The following is a 15874-nucleotide window of genomic DNA, read 5'->3' on the forward strand; positions in this document are numbered from 1 at the left end:
ATCTTATTTAATGCTCAGTTTATTAAACATCTCTAAATAGAAGTTGGAAACCTAAACTTCAAAAAAATATTTAAACGTTGCATTCATTGCATTGTGTTAAACAGTTTAAACTGCAATTGCAAATTTAATTTGATGATTCTTTTGAGTACACTTTAAATGGTACACAAAATAAACACCAATACAATGATTATAAGACTTACTACAACTGTTTTTAAATCTATTTTAAAACATCAACCCTATGGATTTAACTCATGACTTTATTGGTTTTTACTTGTTTTTATTTTTCCCTAGGAATAAGGTTTCCTTCTTCCCTTCCCTTTCCTTTCCTGATGGTTTCTTGGTATGTTTCCCAGGTTGGCCCTGAACTTCTAGGCTCAAATGATCCTCTTGCCTCAGTCTCCTGAATAGCTGGAGACTCCAGGGGTATGCCTTTACACATGGCTTAGATACTTCCTTTAGGTTGCTAAAATATTTCTTTTATTGTTTTCTTCTTGATACTTAAATCTCGTTACTTGTTAGACCTCTAATATCCTCAATCCTCAGATCTGCTAAAGCTGTAAAATCACACTTCCTAACAGATTAATTCATGGTTGGGGTACTGAAGCTTGTTTCTCCCAAGGAACTGTCTTTTCCAGCTACCTCAATAAACCTTTCAGTGTTTGTATCTTTCACAGAAGTCTTTGTTTCTGCAATCTGCCTTTTACCTTGAAATGATGCACTCTTTTATTCACTTGGCCAGAGTTGTGGAACCCCTCATTCTCATTGTACTGTTTTTTTAAAATATCTATGTGCTCTTTTTTAAGTATTTATTTTTTAGTTGTAGTTGGACACAATACCTTTATTTTATTTATTTTTATGTAGTGCTAAGGATTGAACCCAGGATCTCGAGTGCTCTACCCCTGAGCCACAACCCCAGCCCACATTGTCCTGTTTTGTTATTAGTATTAAAAGCATATCTAGCCAGGTACAGTGGCACACATCTGTTATCCCAGTGATCCAGGTTGAGGTAGGAGGATCGTAAGTTCAAGACCTGCCTCAGCAACTTACTGAGGCTCTAAGCAACTTAGTGAGGCTCTAAGCAACTTAGTGAGATCCTGTCTCAAAATAAAAAATAAAAAGGGCTGAGGATGTGGCTCAGTGGTAGAGCACCCTTGAGTTCATCCCCAGTACCAGAAACAACAACAACAACAACAACAATAAACATATGCATGCATTGCTAATGTATTCTCATGACTAATGGGGCATCTATCTAATAGATTCTTCTCCTGGGAGAGATGGATTGCATTTACTCATAACTTTCTCTTTAGGAAATTTGACTACCTGTCAACTCAGGACCCCCTTCTCCTTGGTCATGAAGTATAGGCACCAGCACTCGTTAACTGTTTGAACCTCCTTCCCATCTGGTTATCATGAGTAACCACATGTGCTGATCAGTCTTTCCTCTTTGGGGAACAGTTCCAATTTTTTCCAGATCTATTTGGCTCACATACAATTATCTGTTTTTATATTTTTCTATTTACTAATGGAAATAAACATACATCTCTTAATTACAATGGAGGAACTTTGAAGAAACACACCATTCTTTTTTTTTTTTTTTCATTAAAACCTGTAAAATGGGCTGGGGATGTGGCTCAAGTGGTAGCGTGCTCGCCTGGCATGCGTGCAGCCTGGGTTCGATCCTCAGCACCACATACAAAGATGTTGTGTCTGCCAAAAACTAAAAAATAAATATTAAAAAATTCTCTCTCACTCTCTCTTTAAAAAAAAAAAAAAGGAACCTTGGCAATTTCTTTAAAAAAAAAACCTGTAAAATGTCAAAAGTCCTAATTATTCACTCTTTTGCATTATGCTATTTTTTGGTAACAGTTTATAACAACTTTTTTCTTTTGAATATTATGAATTCAAGCCTTTTATAAACTATAGCAGACACTCTTTGGCACCTACCTCCCAATCATTAATCCAAACTTCTCGCTTATTGGAGGAGCCCCAAATATGTTTGGGTGTCCATAATTGCTCAATTAAGTCAGGGCTAAGTTCTAACTAAGTCAAGAGAATCACAGTGGTTCCATCTCCTTTGCCCATTTAATGGTTTCAGGCTTGACACTCAGTTTTGGGAAAAGAGATAAGGGGAATGTGATGTTTTCAGATTCAAAATGGAGTCATTTATGTCAGATCCTAACCAAAGAGAGTCAGGAAGCCATGAGCACATTTGCCTAATAACAGGGAATATCTCAAGAGACTCTGGAACTGCAACTTTCTTGCTGAAGCCATTAAAAAAAATGTCTGTCCAGTAGTAGCCTATTCAGTCTTGGACTGATACTACTTTTTTTAAAATTAATTTTTGTAGCCAAGGATTATTGTTTCAAAAAGCTTTATGTAATCATCCTCATTTGCCTTTAAAAAACTTTGTCTCCCACCCTCCTTCTCTTTCTTTCTTTGTGGTAACTGAACACAGGGGCACTCTGCCATTGAGCTATAGTGTCAGCACTTTATATTTATTTTTTGAGACAGGGTCTTGCTAAATTGCCCAGTCTGGCCTCCAAATTGTGGTCCTCCTCCCTCAGCCTCCCAAGTCTCTGGGATTACAGTCTTTGTCTTTCTATGCCCACCTGGCTATGTCTATGAATTGTTATGACTTGCATATCCAGGATTCAGGAACAGTCCCCTGCTGTTCCTGAATCAACACTGTGTTTTAGAGAGCTGTTTTTTGTTTGTTTGTTTGTTTGTTGTGGCTCATTTTGGATTGATGGAAAAAAGCTGGATGGTTTCTGAGAAAACTTTCTCGGTTCTTAAAACGAAAGCACAAAATGGTTCTTCTTTTCCCACTAGATATTGTGTCTATATGGGATTATTGGAACAATAGCAGTTATTACATGGTGCCACCATAACATAATTAAAGAGGTAACCTATTGAGGAACTAACCGATGAAGAATGACAGTATGGAAAGATCAGGGTAAACCCAAAAGAAAGCCCCCTAAAATACCTTGGGTTGCTTGGTGATATTGTTGAACCAGTGACCCAAACAACCCTACAGCCAACCTACCTTATGAACTTCTTATTTCCTAATTTTTCCCAATTGTTTGAATTATTTTGAATTTTTATGTTAGTTGCAATCAGAAGTATTCTGACACACATATCTATTTTTTAAAGATATTTAAAAAATATTTGTATCTTTTAAAAATTTTTTTTAATATTTATTTTTTAGTTGTAGTTGGACACAATACCTTTATTTATTTATTTTTATGTGGTGCTGAGGATCGAACCCAGGGCCTTGAACATGCTAGGCGTGTGCTCTCCCACTGAGCTACAACCCCAGCCCCTGTACCTTTTTTTTAAAATTTATTTTTATGTGGTGCTGAGGATTGAACCCAGGGCCTCACACACGCTAGGCTAGTGCTGTATCGCTGAGCCACAACCACAGCCCCACATATCTATTTTAATGAACCCTATTTATTGTTTTGTTTTTGCTACTCAAAATATAACAATGTGCCTAGTGGGAGCCCTTATAATTGAACATTAAGACCTCTTAATACTGTCTGTGACTTTTTTGAGAGAACCCTTACCTTTTAACCACAGCAGTATGTTCCGGGCTTATTCTATGTTGTTTATACCTGCCCAAAGATATGGAATCAGCTATCCTCCAAGGGTCCAAGTTTCTTTTAGTGGAGAATAATATTGTAGAACAAAATCAGGGCTTTAAGAAGCTGATGTAGGTGGGCTGGGGTGGTGGCTCAGTGGTAGAGCATTTGCCTAGCATGTGTGAGGCACTGGGTTCGATTCTCAGCACCATATATAAATAAATGAATAAAATAAAGGTTCATCAATGTCTAAAAATATTAAAAAAAAAAAAAAGAGAAGCTGATGTAGGTAAAAAAATGACCATCATGTCTTTTTGGACCCTGTTAGTAGTGATAGAGTTGGAAAGGTTAATTTTCCTTATATAAATAGTTGCTACAAGTAAATAAGAAAAAGACCAAAAACCAATAGAAAAATGAAATAGCCAGTTCACAAAAAAGGAAACATAAATAGCTCCTATAATATGAAAAGATGCTCAACTGTAGCCATCATAAAAATGCAAATTAAATTAAAATGGGGGTGCAATTTTTACCTATCAATAGAAGTGGTTATTATTACACCATTGACATAGGCATTCTCATATCTTGGCTACTGGTGGAAGTGTAAATTTGTACAACTTTCTATGGCAGGAAATTTATCAATTTCTGCCAAAATTACACTTGCTTTTGGCTTATAAATTCTATTTCTAGGATTTTTGTGTTACAGATATGGTTACACAAAAGAAATGATGTATGCACCAGATTTATTCCTTTCAACAACAACAAAAGTTATAAAAGATTGTTGATAACTTAAAGTCTACCAATAAGGGATTGGCAGAGTATATACAGCAAAACTGTAGCTACCTTCACAAATACAAGGAAGTTTTTAATGTTTTAATGCTAATATGAAATGATTTCCTGATTTACGTTGCACTATGGAAAAAACAAGGTGCAGAACAGTGTATAAAATGTGCTACCATATGCAGGAAAAGAACAAAAATTATAGGTATACATTTGCTTGGGAATGTGCACAGAAGACACTAGCAACAGTGTGAACAGGGTGGATTGGAACTAGGAGAGAGGAAGAACCTAGTGAATATCACTTTGTACATTCTGAATTTTGAATCATGCAAATGTACTTTTGCCAAAAAGTAAATGAATCAGAAAATATGCGTTACTAACATATTTCCATCAACTTCTTTAGTGTTACTAGGTGTGCAGTATTCCATGGCATGGTGGCACCAGTTTATTTTAATATTTGTGTATTATTTACATTGCCTAATAGTTATTTGTTTACCTTATCTCCCCAAAAGGAAGAATTTATTTATAATTGATTTTTTCAGCTCAGTGTGTTTCAGAAAATGCTCATTGACATCCTCAAGCCCAGACAGTGTGCTAATGCCAGGGGAGACAAAATTGAATTGTGTGGAGAATGTGGTTCCTGCCTAAGAGGAGCTCACATTAGTGGGAGTTATAGACATATAAATTACCACTATGCATTATGAAGTGTGCAATAATAGGAATATGTACAAGAGGGAAAGTCATAGAGGGGAAAGTTGATTTGCTCTGGCTCAGTGAGAGGGGTAGAATTGCCAGGGAAGACTTTGCTGAAAAACTGGAGTTTATCAGAGTTTGGAGGGATACACAGAATGTTCTAGGAGTAGGTTCTTGGAGAGAAGAGCATGGGGCATTCTGGGGAACACATGGCTTCAGTCCAATGTGGAGGACCAGGCAATGAGGAAGGAATGCTGTGGGATGAGGAGAAGGAGGGCAGATGGGGATAACATAGGTGTTGAATATCAAGAAGGTTCATATCTGCAGATAACAAGGAAGGCAGTCGTTTTTAAGCTCCAAAGTAATGAGCACAAAGAAAGTAAAGTGTACAAAAATTGATCAAATCCTTCAAACGCTGCGGAAGACCATGTCTCCTCGCCCACTACCTCTCCACTGCAACCTTAAGCGCGCCCTATGGCCTGGGAGAAGCAATTTGCAAGGAGCTCATGTTTGTTTAGGTGGAGGAGGACTTCCCAGTCGTCCGGATTTGCCCCAAAGTCCGCCCAAGGCTCACTCTTCTCACTGGGTTTTCCCGGATTAGGTGTTGTTGATTCCTTCTTGTAGACTTTCTGCTCAAATCCTCTTCTGCTTCCTCCTCCCATCAAGATAATGGTTTGTACGCCCTCCCAATAGGGCCCCGCCTTTTGGGGACTGGGGCTGAGCTCTAGACTGATAGAACTGGGGGCCTCTGATCATAATCTGGCGAGGTCGGCTGGAGACGTGCCACTGACGACCCGACTTCCGAGAGGGCGGGGTCTCGGGCTCTGTTATTTAATGCTTCCACCCTTCTTCGTTCTCAGAACCCATTAAGCGGCTTTGAGCAAGATGGGTGTCTATCGCGTCCGCGTATCCACTGGTACCTCTCTCTACGCGGGCTCCGCTAACCAGGTGCAACTGTGGTTGGTCGGCCAGCACGGGGAGGCGGCGCTCCGCATGCTGCTAAGGCCAGCCAGAGACCAGGTGCGCTGCAGGGAGTCGGGTGGGTGGGCTGCGCCCTCGGCCTGAGATGCGTCAAGTCTCGGTGACCTGGCGAGTCCCAGCCCACCTGCTCTTTATCCCAACTGAGCGTGCGAGCCTACGGCTCCAGGGGGTCTGCCACGTGCAGCGCCCTAGAGGGTTTCTTAGAGGGCTTCAGTAACTGTCCTCGCTCCTGGCTTCCTTGGAATTGACTTGGCTCCCCCGCACCCCTCATTCCACAGAGTTCTATTGTCACCAAACACTGCGGTCACCGGAGCAGCCGTCTTTCCGGTTTTCCTATTTTTAAAAGCTGCTCTCTCAAATTTTCTCTACTGGTGCTAGATCTCTGATCTTGGGGACTTGGGATGGGGGAAGGGTGGGGGAAAGGAGGCAAGACCTGTGAACTCTCAATTTCCCGACCTTTACTCGGTGTTCTTGCCGTTTCTGTTACTTTTTTTCACCTGATGACTCCCAAATTCCCATCATCAGTCCAGCTGTCTCCCAGCCTTCCAGATCCGGATGATGGTCCCAAGGATGTTTCAGAGGAATGTGTAGAAAGGAGATGCCCCTCTTTCCCACTATTAACCCTCCCCTGTCTTTTCTCTCTTGGGCATCTCCCCCATCACTGTTCTGATAACTGCCTCACCCTGATCACCAGTGTCCCCTTGACCTTGTGTTACCTTCACCTTCTTAGCTGGCTTCCCCGCCTCTGTTTCTAACCCTTCTGAAGCCAGTCAATTTCTCCCCCAGTATATTCCCGACCTTAAAACAAAATTCCCCTGCTGAAAACATTTGAATGGCTCCCGCTTGTTTTCAGGACCAAATCCAAAACATTGGCTTAACTTTTAAGACTCACCATCGGATCTTGCGCGTCTGGCGCTCTGTGCTCCAGTTCCACGGAGCTGGTGCCTTTTTCCGCCTGCTGTCTCCGTGGACTCTAGCTGGAACGCCTTTTCCTTGCTTTTGTCTCGCTCTCACTCCTAGCTGCCTAAGCCCTCTCCACCTCCAGGCTTCCGCTTGGATATAAAGTCTTCTGGGAAACCTGCCTCCAGGAGGGGCGGGGTGCCTGGCCGCCCTCAGCCTTGGCTGGGGTCTCACCGCTGTAACTGCGGGATCCAGCTCCTCTGCCAGCGTTGACAGTGTGCTCTCCAGCCTGCAGCGCAGGGTTCCCAGTGCCTGATCCTTGCCAGCGCTTGACCCAATCAATGAAATAGGGAGGAAATTAGGAAGGAAAGAGAGCACCTTTCCATCTCTTGTCCTTTACCTTCTCACTGTGGGTTTGGGGACCCCTGCTCAATGTGGACTCCCTTTATCTCGCTCCCCTTTCCCTGAAGTCCAGGGAAAGCAGTCCAGGGGAAGCAAGACCCAGCCCAAGTACACAATCCTGTGGGTCCCACTGATTCTGAACCTCTCAGCATGGATGCTGAATTGTCGCCTACAGAACAGGAGTTCAAGGTGGAAGTCTCAGAGTACTTGGGGTCCCTGCTGTTTGTGAAAGTGCGCAAAAGGCACCTCACTGGTTCTGCAACTGGATCTCTGTGCAGGGCCCTGGAGGTGGAGGGCCTGAGTACAGGTTCCCTTGTTATCGTTGGGTGCAGGGCAACCACATCTTGAGCCTTGCTGAGGGCACTGGTAAGCACCAGGGACAAGTGTGTGAGAAGACACAAGAGAGGCTGAAGGTCTGCGTGTGTGTGTGTGTGTGTGTGTGTGTGTGTGTGCGCGTGCGCAGATGTGGAAGCTAGAACCTGGAGGGCAGGAGTTGTTTGGGAATTGTCAAAACAGAAGGTTACTGGCACAGGTGTCAAGGAGACAGGAGAGGGACATGAAGCTGTAGGGGCCAGCTAGAAGGACCAAGAAGATAGGGATAGGGTCAGGCCCTCAGTGAAGTCATACCATGCCCTCTTTACTTTCAGGCTGCACAGTGGTTGAAGACTCTCAAGGCCTTTTCAAGAAGCACAGGGAAGAGGAACTGGAAGAGAGAAGAAAGTTGTACAAGTTAGTCCCCTGTAGGGCATGATGTAACATGTGGGGCATGTTGCATCAGAAAAGAGGAAACCTAACTTGCTGGCTGCTACCCGCTTCCTGGTCCTGGGGCCGTACATGGCTGGGATGGTGCCTGGCAATCAGCCAGAAGGCATTACCGTGGGTTGTGACAAAAAATCGGACCACCTGTAGGATAGGCTCAGAACCCTTCTGCCCTGGTGGACAGCTCGTGTCACCCATTGTCATATACCCTGTAGGATGGGTATACACATGAACTCTCCCCACCCTGCTGACCTTTATCCTGATTGGCTCCTGTACATTATATTAGCTGTGTGTGTTTTCTCAATAAACCAGCTCCTGCTTTGACTGGTCTCCCTGATGCATCTGATTGTCCTCCGGCGAGGGACCCTCTCCTTTCTTGGCTCGTCCAGTGGGGCGAGCTCTCCCCACCTCTCCCGCAGGTCGTAGGTTGGGAGGGAATGAGGGCTAAAAACCCCAACAGTCGCCCATCCCCTGACTCATGATGAGTGGTTAATTCTCTGGAATACCAATGCCTGATTTTATTTCTGCCCCTGCAGGTGGGGTAACTGGAAGGCTGGCTTAGTTCTGAATGTGGCTGGGACTAGTTTATCTGACCTCCCTGAAGATGAGCGATTTCTGGAAAACAAGAGAGTTGACTTTGAAGCTTCACTGGCTGTAGGGTGAGACCAAGGAGGCCCTGGTGAGAATCTTGATCTAGTGGAGGCCAATAGGCCTATGTACTGCACTGGACTGACCAGTCCAAGATAGGTGCCCGTGGCTGTAGTGTTTGCATCTACGACTCAGTGTCTGTTTGCCCTATTCTTCCCTGAAGGCTGGCTGACCTGGCTGTCAAAAGATCTGTGAATATTCTGAGTAACTGGAATGATGTGGATGACTATAACCGGATTTTTTGGTGTGGCTACAGCAAGCTGGCTGGTTAGTCCCACCTACCCCAGTACTTCTCCCTGGACCTTTTATCACCTAGATCCCACCCAGTCTGGGTTAATGAAAGAACCAGGGTTGGGAGACCAGAGGTTTAGATCCCCTGATAAGCTGGGGTCAAATGAGGATGGTTTGGTGGGGGTCAGGAGGACCAGGATCTCAGGTCTCATAGCATGCTCTACTGCCACTCCCCAGAGCGAGTGCGGCAGTCCTGGAAGGAGGATGCCTTCTTTGGGTATCAGTTTCTCAATGGCGCCAACCCCATGCTGCTGAGGCGCTCCATTCAGCTTCCTGAACGCCTAGTGTTTCCTCCAGGGATGGAGGAACTGCAGGCTCAGTTGCAGAAGGAGCTCAAGGTATGAACCCTAAGGAGATCGAACAGTGAAATGGGAGTGGTGTTAGCATCAACTGTGCTGCAGTAGGGTTCACCATGGGCCTGGCTTATGGCTGATTGGCAAGAAGGACTCCTACAGAAATCCTGAGCAATCCTGAAAAGTACAGCTCCATGGCTTTTCTTCCCACATGAGAATGGTGCAATTGTGAAGGGTGGGGTGTATGAGGTGGGATGGTTGATAAACTGAGTCAAAATGAGGAAATGGGACTGAGCCTTGGTGCTATGGATTCAGGGAGTGTGCAGAACAATCAGGGCCAGAGGATTGTTAATCTGGGACAATGTGGGACAATCGATAGAGAAAATTCAGAGGATTACAGGGTCAGGCAAACTTAGATTTGAATCCTGGCTCTTCTATTTGTAAGCTGTGTGAACTCAGACAAAATACCCAACTTCTCTGATTATCTATTTCATTTTCTGTAAAACTGGGAATGATTCAAGTAGAATGTATACAAATTTCATGAGATAATATGCACATAATCCACTACTGGTACAAAGTAGGTGATGAAGACAAGTCAGTTTCCTTCTCTTTCTTCTCCATTTGGGGAATCAGGGTGGGAAGAAGACACCTTATGCTGAGAGAAGCCCTTGCCCTCGCCCCCACCCAGGGAGGCACCTTGTTTGAAGCTGATTTTTACCTACTGGATGGGATCAAGGCCAATGTCATCTGTAATCACCAACAGCACCTGGCTGCCCCTCTGGTCATGCTGAAACTGCAGCCTGAGGGGCAACTCTTACCCATGGCCATTCAGGTGAGAGGACTTGGGATTTCTGTTCCTTGTTGGTTGGCCGTCTCAAATCAGCCCCTCATTCAGGTTCACTGAGAACTCACTCTCTGAGACACTGGAGGAGTCATTAAAGGAAGAAATGGGTGAAGTCTTTGATTTTAAGGGTTTTTCAGCCTCATTGGAAATGTAGACAATACTAAAGTCAGAGACAGTCTGAAAGGAATCCCTGCAAGAGGGCCAGGACTTAGACAAACGGGAGGAGAGGAAGGACCTATCCCCAGGGGCAAGATGTGTTGGGCAGAGAAGCGGAGGTAGAGAAGTCAGGAGATTCTCTGTGATTGGAGTGGGCGAATAATATGAGGTGAGAGGATAAAACCTAAGGCAAGCTAAGGAGTAGGGATAAGGGAAGCTGGGGATGGCTGTTGTGAAAGATGTTGTGGGCACACTAGAGGGGAAGTTGTGTTTAGTGCCAGGTTTGGGGTTTCATGCTATAGCTCTGGGAGGTGAAGGACTCCCCTGGGGATAGAGACGGAGAGGAAAGATGGATAGGAGTGCAGAGGGAGATTCAACTGGATTCCAAAAGAGGGGAAAAGGGGGTGTCAGTCCATACCAGTAAAGAAGAAAAAAATGCCTGGGTAGGGTTTTGACTTGTCAATTTTGAGGCAATGGGGAAACATTCAAATTGTCTAGCAGGCAGCTGAGAACTGAAGACTCAGTCCTCTGTGCAGAGGTGGTGTAGGAAGATCAGAGAGAGGCTGAGGTTTCTGAACAAGACTGTGGGATGAAGGGTTTGATTCCTGTCCACACTGTGGGAACTGAAAGGGGAAGTGGAGGCTGGAGAAGGCTCGGTTTCTGCTGAAGGCTGAGCGCATTGAGGCTTGTCCAACATCAATGCACTGCTCTGAATGGATAAGAGAAGGGTGGTGGGGGGAGAAATGGTAGCTGGAGTGGGAAGATGGAGAAAGACAGGCAAATGTGGAGGAAGAAGGGACAGGTAACATGCAAGAGAGGGGAAATGGTTGGGCACCTGACACTCAGCCCCTCTTCCAACTTTTCCTTCCCACTCTTGTCTTTGCTCCAGCTCCAACTGCCAAAGATCGGATCTATTCCGCCACCCCTTTTCCTGCCCACAGATCCCCCAGTGGTCTGGCTCTTGGCCAAATGCTGGGTCCGTAGCTCTGAATTCCAGCTTCATGAGCTGCAGTCTCATCTTCTGAGAGGACACTTGATGGCTGAGGTCTTTGCTGTGGCCACCATGAGGTGCCTTCCATCAGTACATCCTGTCTTCAAGGTAATACCTTATTCCCAACTCGACTCTCTTGCCTGCTTCTCTTTCACTGCATATTCCCACCTCTGGAGGGGTCCCTGTGTGACATCTCAGTGCTTTGTGAGAACCAGCAACGGAAAACAAGAGAGCTAGGGAGTGGGAGAGGGCCTGTCCTGCATTTTCAATTGCTTTTGTCACCTCCCCAAGGGGGCGAACATGTTTCTTGGGGAGAGGAGCAAAAAATATTATTTTTTTTAATCTATAAAGCACAGATATTCATACGAACAGGCTAATGACTAAAGATTCCATCCATAGGGGACCATGCAAATAACATAAAAGACTTTCACATAAAAGATTTGAAAAGTTCTAAAGTAGTAACATAGGCCAGTTAAAGGGGCTCAAGCCAGCAATTAGGGCAACACATTCACTCATTCAAAATGGTTATTGGGTGCAAGAATCATTCTAGATGCCAGTGGTAACATCTGGATCAGACAATGTCCTGATCTTTTGGGATTTTCATCTCCAATAAGGGCAGACTATAAAGACTGTGTTGCAATATAGGGGCTGTGACCAGTATGATATAGGGAATCAGAGCAGGGTGGTGTGATGGTGAGTTTAGATTGGGTGTCAGGAAAGGTTCCCTCAAGGAGGTGACATAAAGGGTGAGAAAACAAGAAGCCAGCCAATGAACTGGTCAAGGGCCCTCGGTGTTCCAGGCTAGTGGGACAGCCTGTGCAGGGACCCTGACATAGAATGATCTTGACTTGTCTGAAGAACAGAAAGAAGGGGAGTGTGGTGGACAAGGGGAGAGGGAATCAGAAGGTTCTGGAGGCAGGTGTAGGTCTCACCAGACCTTCTCGAAGGGGACTGTTATTCCCCTCAAGGGTGTGTGTGTGACAATCACTGTGTGTGTGTGTGTGTGTGTGTGTGTGTGTGAAAATATTATCTTCATGTATAAAGCATAGATATTATAGCACAGAAACAGGTACAATGTTTGTAGCATTAACATTTCTTGGATGAATGTGAGATTAGGAAAAAAAGTCTCAAAAAGATTCTTATGGGACTTTTGATAAAAAAATTATTTGAAGAATATTCACCTAGACTTATGAAAAGAATATGGAAAGAAAAGGAGAGTGATTTCTTTCAGTTATAAAGCACTAAGGCAGTGATTTGTGGAGGGCATTAGGCAGTGCAGATTAGTAGCAAACTCTTGGTGTTGAGGGGCCACTGAGCCCCAGGTCTGTGCTTTTCCTGAAGACCTGTTCTTTCCTCCCCTTTCCACGCTGGTTTCTGCAGGGTCCTGCTACAGATCTCTTTTGACTTTGCCCTTGCCTGCTTTTCTTCTTTTAGCTTATAGTTCCTCACTTGCGATACACCATGAAATTAACCTTCGGGCCAGGAATGGGCTGGTCTCAGACTGTGGAGTTTTTGACCAGGTATGGGGAAAGAAGGGGGGGATCCAGATTCTGGGTTCACTGTCCTTGCTGGCTCTAGCCTCAGACAGCTTGACTTGCCTGACTGTCTCTCCTCAATCCTCAGGTGGTGAGCGTAGGTGGGGGAGGCCATCTGGATCTGCTGAGGCGTGCTGGAGGCCTTCTGACCTATAGCTCATTATGTCCCCCTGACGACTTAGCTGACCGGGGGCTCCTGGAAGTCAAGTCTTCCTACTATGCTCAAGATGCACTGCGGCTCTGGGAAATCATCCGTCGGTAAGGCAAGCAGGGAGGCAGGGCAGGTGGGGTGACGGTGAGGGTGGAGAAGAAGGCTAGGAGAACAGGAGGGCTGTGTCTTGGTTGGGGAGCTGGATGCCCTGAATGGGCCACGTGAACAAGGAGCCGAGAGCTTCAGCTCTTCTTGTCCTGACCTCTTGTCTGGCAGGTATGCGGAAGGAATTATGGATCTGTACTATAAGACAGATGTGGCTGTGAGAGATGACCCTGAGCTGCAGAACTGGTGTCGAGAGATCACTGAAATTGGGCTGCTAGGGGCCCAGGATCGAGGTAATCAGAGTTCCTGTCCTCAGAACTAAGACAAAAGTTATAAGAGACCTCTCCAGAATCCTCTCTTCTTATATAGAATCTTCCAAAAGCATATCCAACCCATATAAAATCCAAAAGCCTCCTAGACACAGTAGGAGTAGTGCTAAAAAATGTTTAACAACTGGCTCCCCAGAAAAAAGAGCCCTGCCTGGTAGCATTTGCCCATTTCTGTGACATAAATATCCCCACTGTGGCTACCAGCATGCTGAACAGTTGAGAAGTTGACATCTTTGTGAGCCAGCCCCAGCACCTGACTGATTGGGATCCTCCCAGCAGAGGTCCTCCATCCCCTGCCCCCACCGGCTCTCAGGTCAATTTCCACAGGTCACTGAGAGTTGCTGGCATCCCTCTTTACCACCCTTTTTCTCCTCTCTTTGCCTTATCTCTCTCAGATCTGCTCCTATGCCTGACCCCACAACTTTAACTCTCCCCACTTCTTGTAGGGTTTCCCACCTCTCTCCAGTCTCGGGCCCAGGCTTGCCACTTTGTCACCATGTGCATCTTCACCTGCACTGGGCAGCATTCTTCCATCCACCTGGGCCAGGTACTTAACCTTGACTGTTAACCTGGGCAACTGGGAATTTGTGGACTTCACTGGGGGGAGGGAGCTGAATACAGGTGAGCCAAAGGGTTTTCGTGCTTAGCAGGCCTTGATTCTAGATTCCTGCTCCTATTTAGTTGGATTGGTTCTCTTGGATCCCTAATGCACCCTGCACCATGTGGCTGCCCCCACCAACTACCAAGGATGCCACTATGGAGACAGTGATGGCCACACGGCCCACTGTTAATCAGGCTACTCTCCAGATGTCCATCATTTGGCAGCTTGGCAGACGCCAGCCCATTATGGTGAGAACCAGATGCCCCGAGGGCCTGGGGAAGGAGGCAAAGGGGGAGGTGTGGTGCCTTGAATGGGGCTCATAGGTTCTAAGCTGTGTTTTCCTCTCCATCCCAGGTGCCTCTGGGCCAGCATGAGGAGGAGTATTTTTCAAGCCCTGGGCCCAAGGCTGTGCTGAAGAGGTTCAGGGAGGAGCTGGCTGTCCTGGACAAGGAAATCGAAGTCCGGAATGAAAACCTAGACATACCCTATGAGTACCTGCGACCCACCCTGGTGGAATATAGTGTGGCCATATGAGTGTCCCAAGCTTTTGGTTGTTTTAGCTCTCCTCCGCCCAAACCACAGCCACCCTTCCCAAATGTGACCTTTCCCTTTTCTCTGCCCCTTGGAACACATTTCATTTTAGATGCATCATCTAGGTGCCTCTATCCTTTCCTCTTTTCCTCCCTCCCTCTCTTCTTTGCTTAGCATTCAGATCTTCTCTAGGGCCAATAATAGCCACCTTATACAAACTACTTCAAGAACATGATAGAGTGATAGTATATATTGCATCACACCTTTTATGAATTGAATTTGATTTTGAACCTACATTTTAAAATAGTGATAGAAAAGAGCTTACACCCAGCTATTTTAAATAAAGCATTGCCAAAAGAATATGAAGCATCAAAAATGTTTTTTTTTCTTTTTTTAACTGGATAGGATTTAGCATGTGTCCTGAAGTCAGACACATACTATAATGCAAACCAGTAACACAGAGATTCTAAAAAAAAAAAAAAAAAAAATGTCGACACTCAGGATTTTCATTTTATGGTTCACTTAGAAAATAATAAGTGCAGGTAAGTTGGTCAAATTTAAGAAGATGTTCTGGAGAGATTTAGCCTCAGGTTTCAGCCTGAGGGATTCATCTCTCTAACCTATTGCAGTTTATCGGTTGGAAAGTTCAAAATTAACATACTTCACGGGAAGAATACTAAAAATCTATTGATTGTCTTATCGAGCCAAAGGGTTTTCATGCTTAGCAGGCCTTGATTCTAGATTCCTGCTCCTATTTAGTTGGATTGGTTCTCTTGGATCCCTAGTGCACCCTGCACCATGCGGCTGCCCCCACCAAAAGGATTCAGTGAAATTCAACTCTGTATGTGGGTAAAATTAAGAAAAACAAACTTGGGAGTTTTGTTTCTTCATATAATAATAATCTGTAACCATCCATTTAAAAGCATAAACTAATAGTATACACAAACCAAAAACATTTCCTTTACAATATGAACAAAGTTGCTTCTTGCCCTGATTCTATTTGATTTTATAGAAGTAATGGATGATAGTTGGTCTGATTTTTTGGGGGGGAGGTTCTGGGATTGAATCCAGGGGCATTTTACCACTGAGCTACATCTCCGGCCCTTTTTATTTTGTATTCTGAGACAAGGTCTTGTTAAGATGCCAAGGCTGGCTTTGAACTTGAGATCTTCCTGCCTCAGCCTCCTGAGCTGCTGGGATTACAAGTGGGTACCACCATGCCCAGTTTGGCCTGATTCTTAAGGCAGAATTAGAAAAAAATTAGTTGAGATGTCGGGGGTGGAGAATATAATGCTAGAGTATAGGGAAA

The 15874-nt window shown here is 44.9% G+C and overlaps 1 pseudogene; it reads left to right on the forward strand.

Moving 5' to 3' along the window:
• Positions 1–5933: 5933 nt before the first annotated feature.
• On the forward strand, positions 5934–14568 carry LOC143640412 (polyunsaturated fatty acid lipoxygenase ALOX15-like; annotated as a pseudogene).
• Positions 14569–15874: the final 1306 nt, after the last annotated feature.

Source organism: Callospermophilus lateralis, unplaced genomic scaffold (assembly GCF_048772815.1).
Source record: "Callospermophilus lateralis isolate mCalLat2 unplaced genomic scaffold, mCalLat2.hap1 Scaffold_2319, whole genome shotgun sequence".
NCBI classification, from domain to species: domain Eukaryota; kingdom Metazoa; phylum Chordata; class Mammalia; order Rodentia; family Sciuridae; genus Callospermophilus; species Callospermophilus lateralis.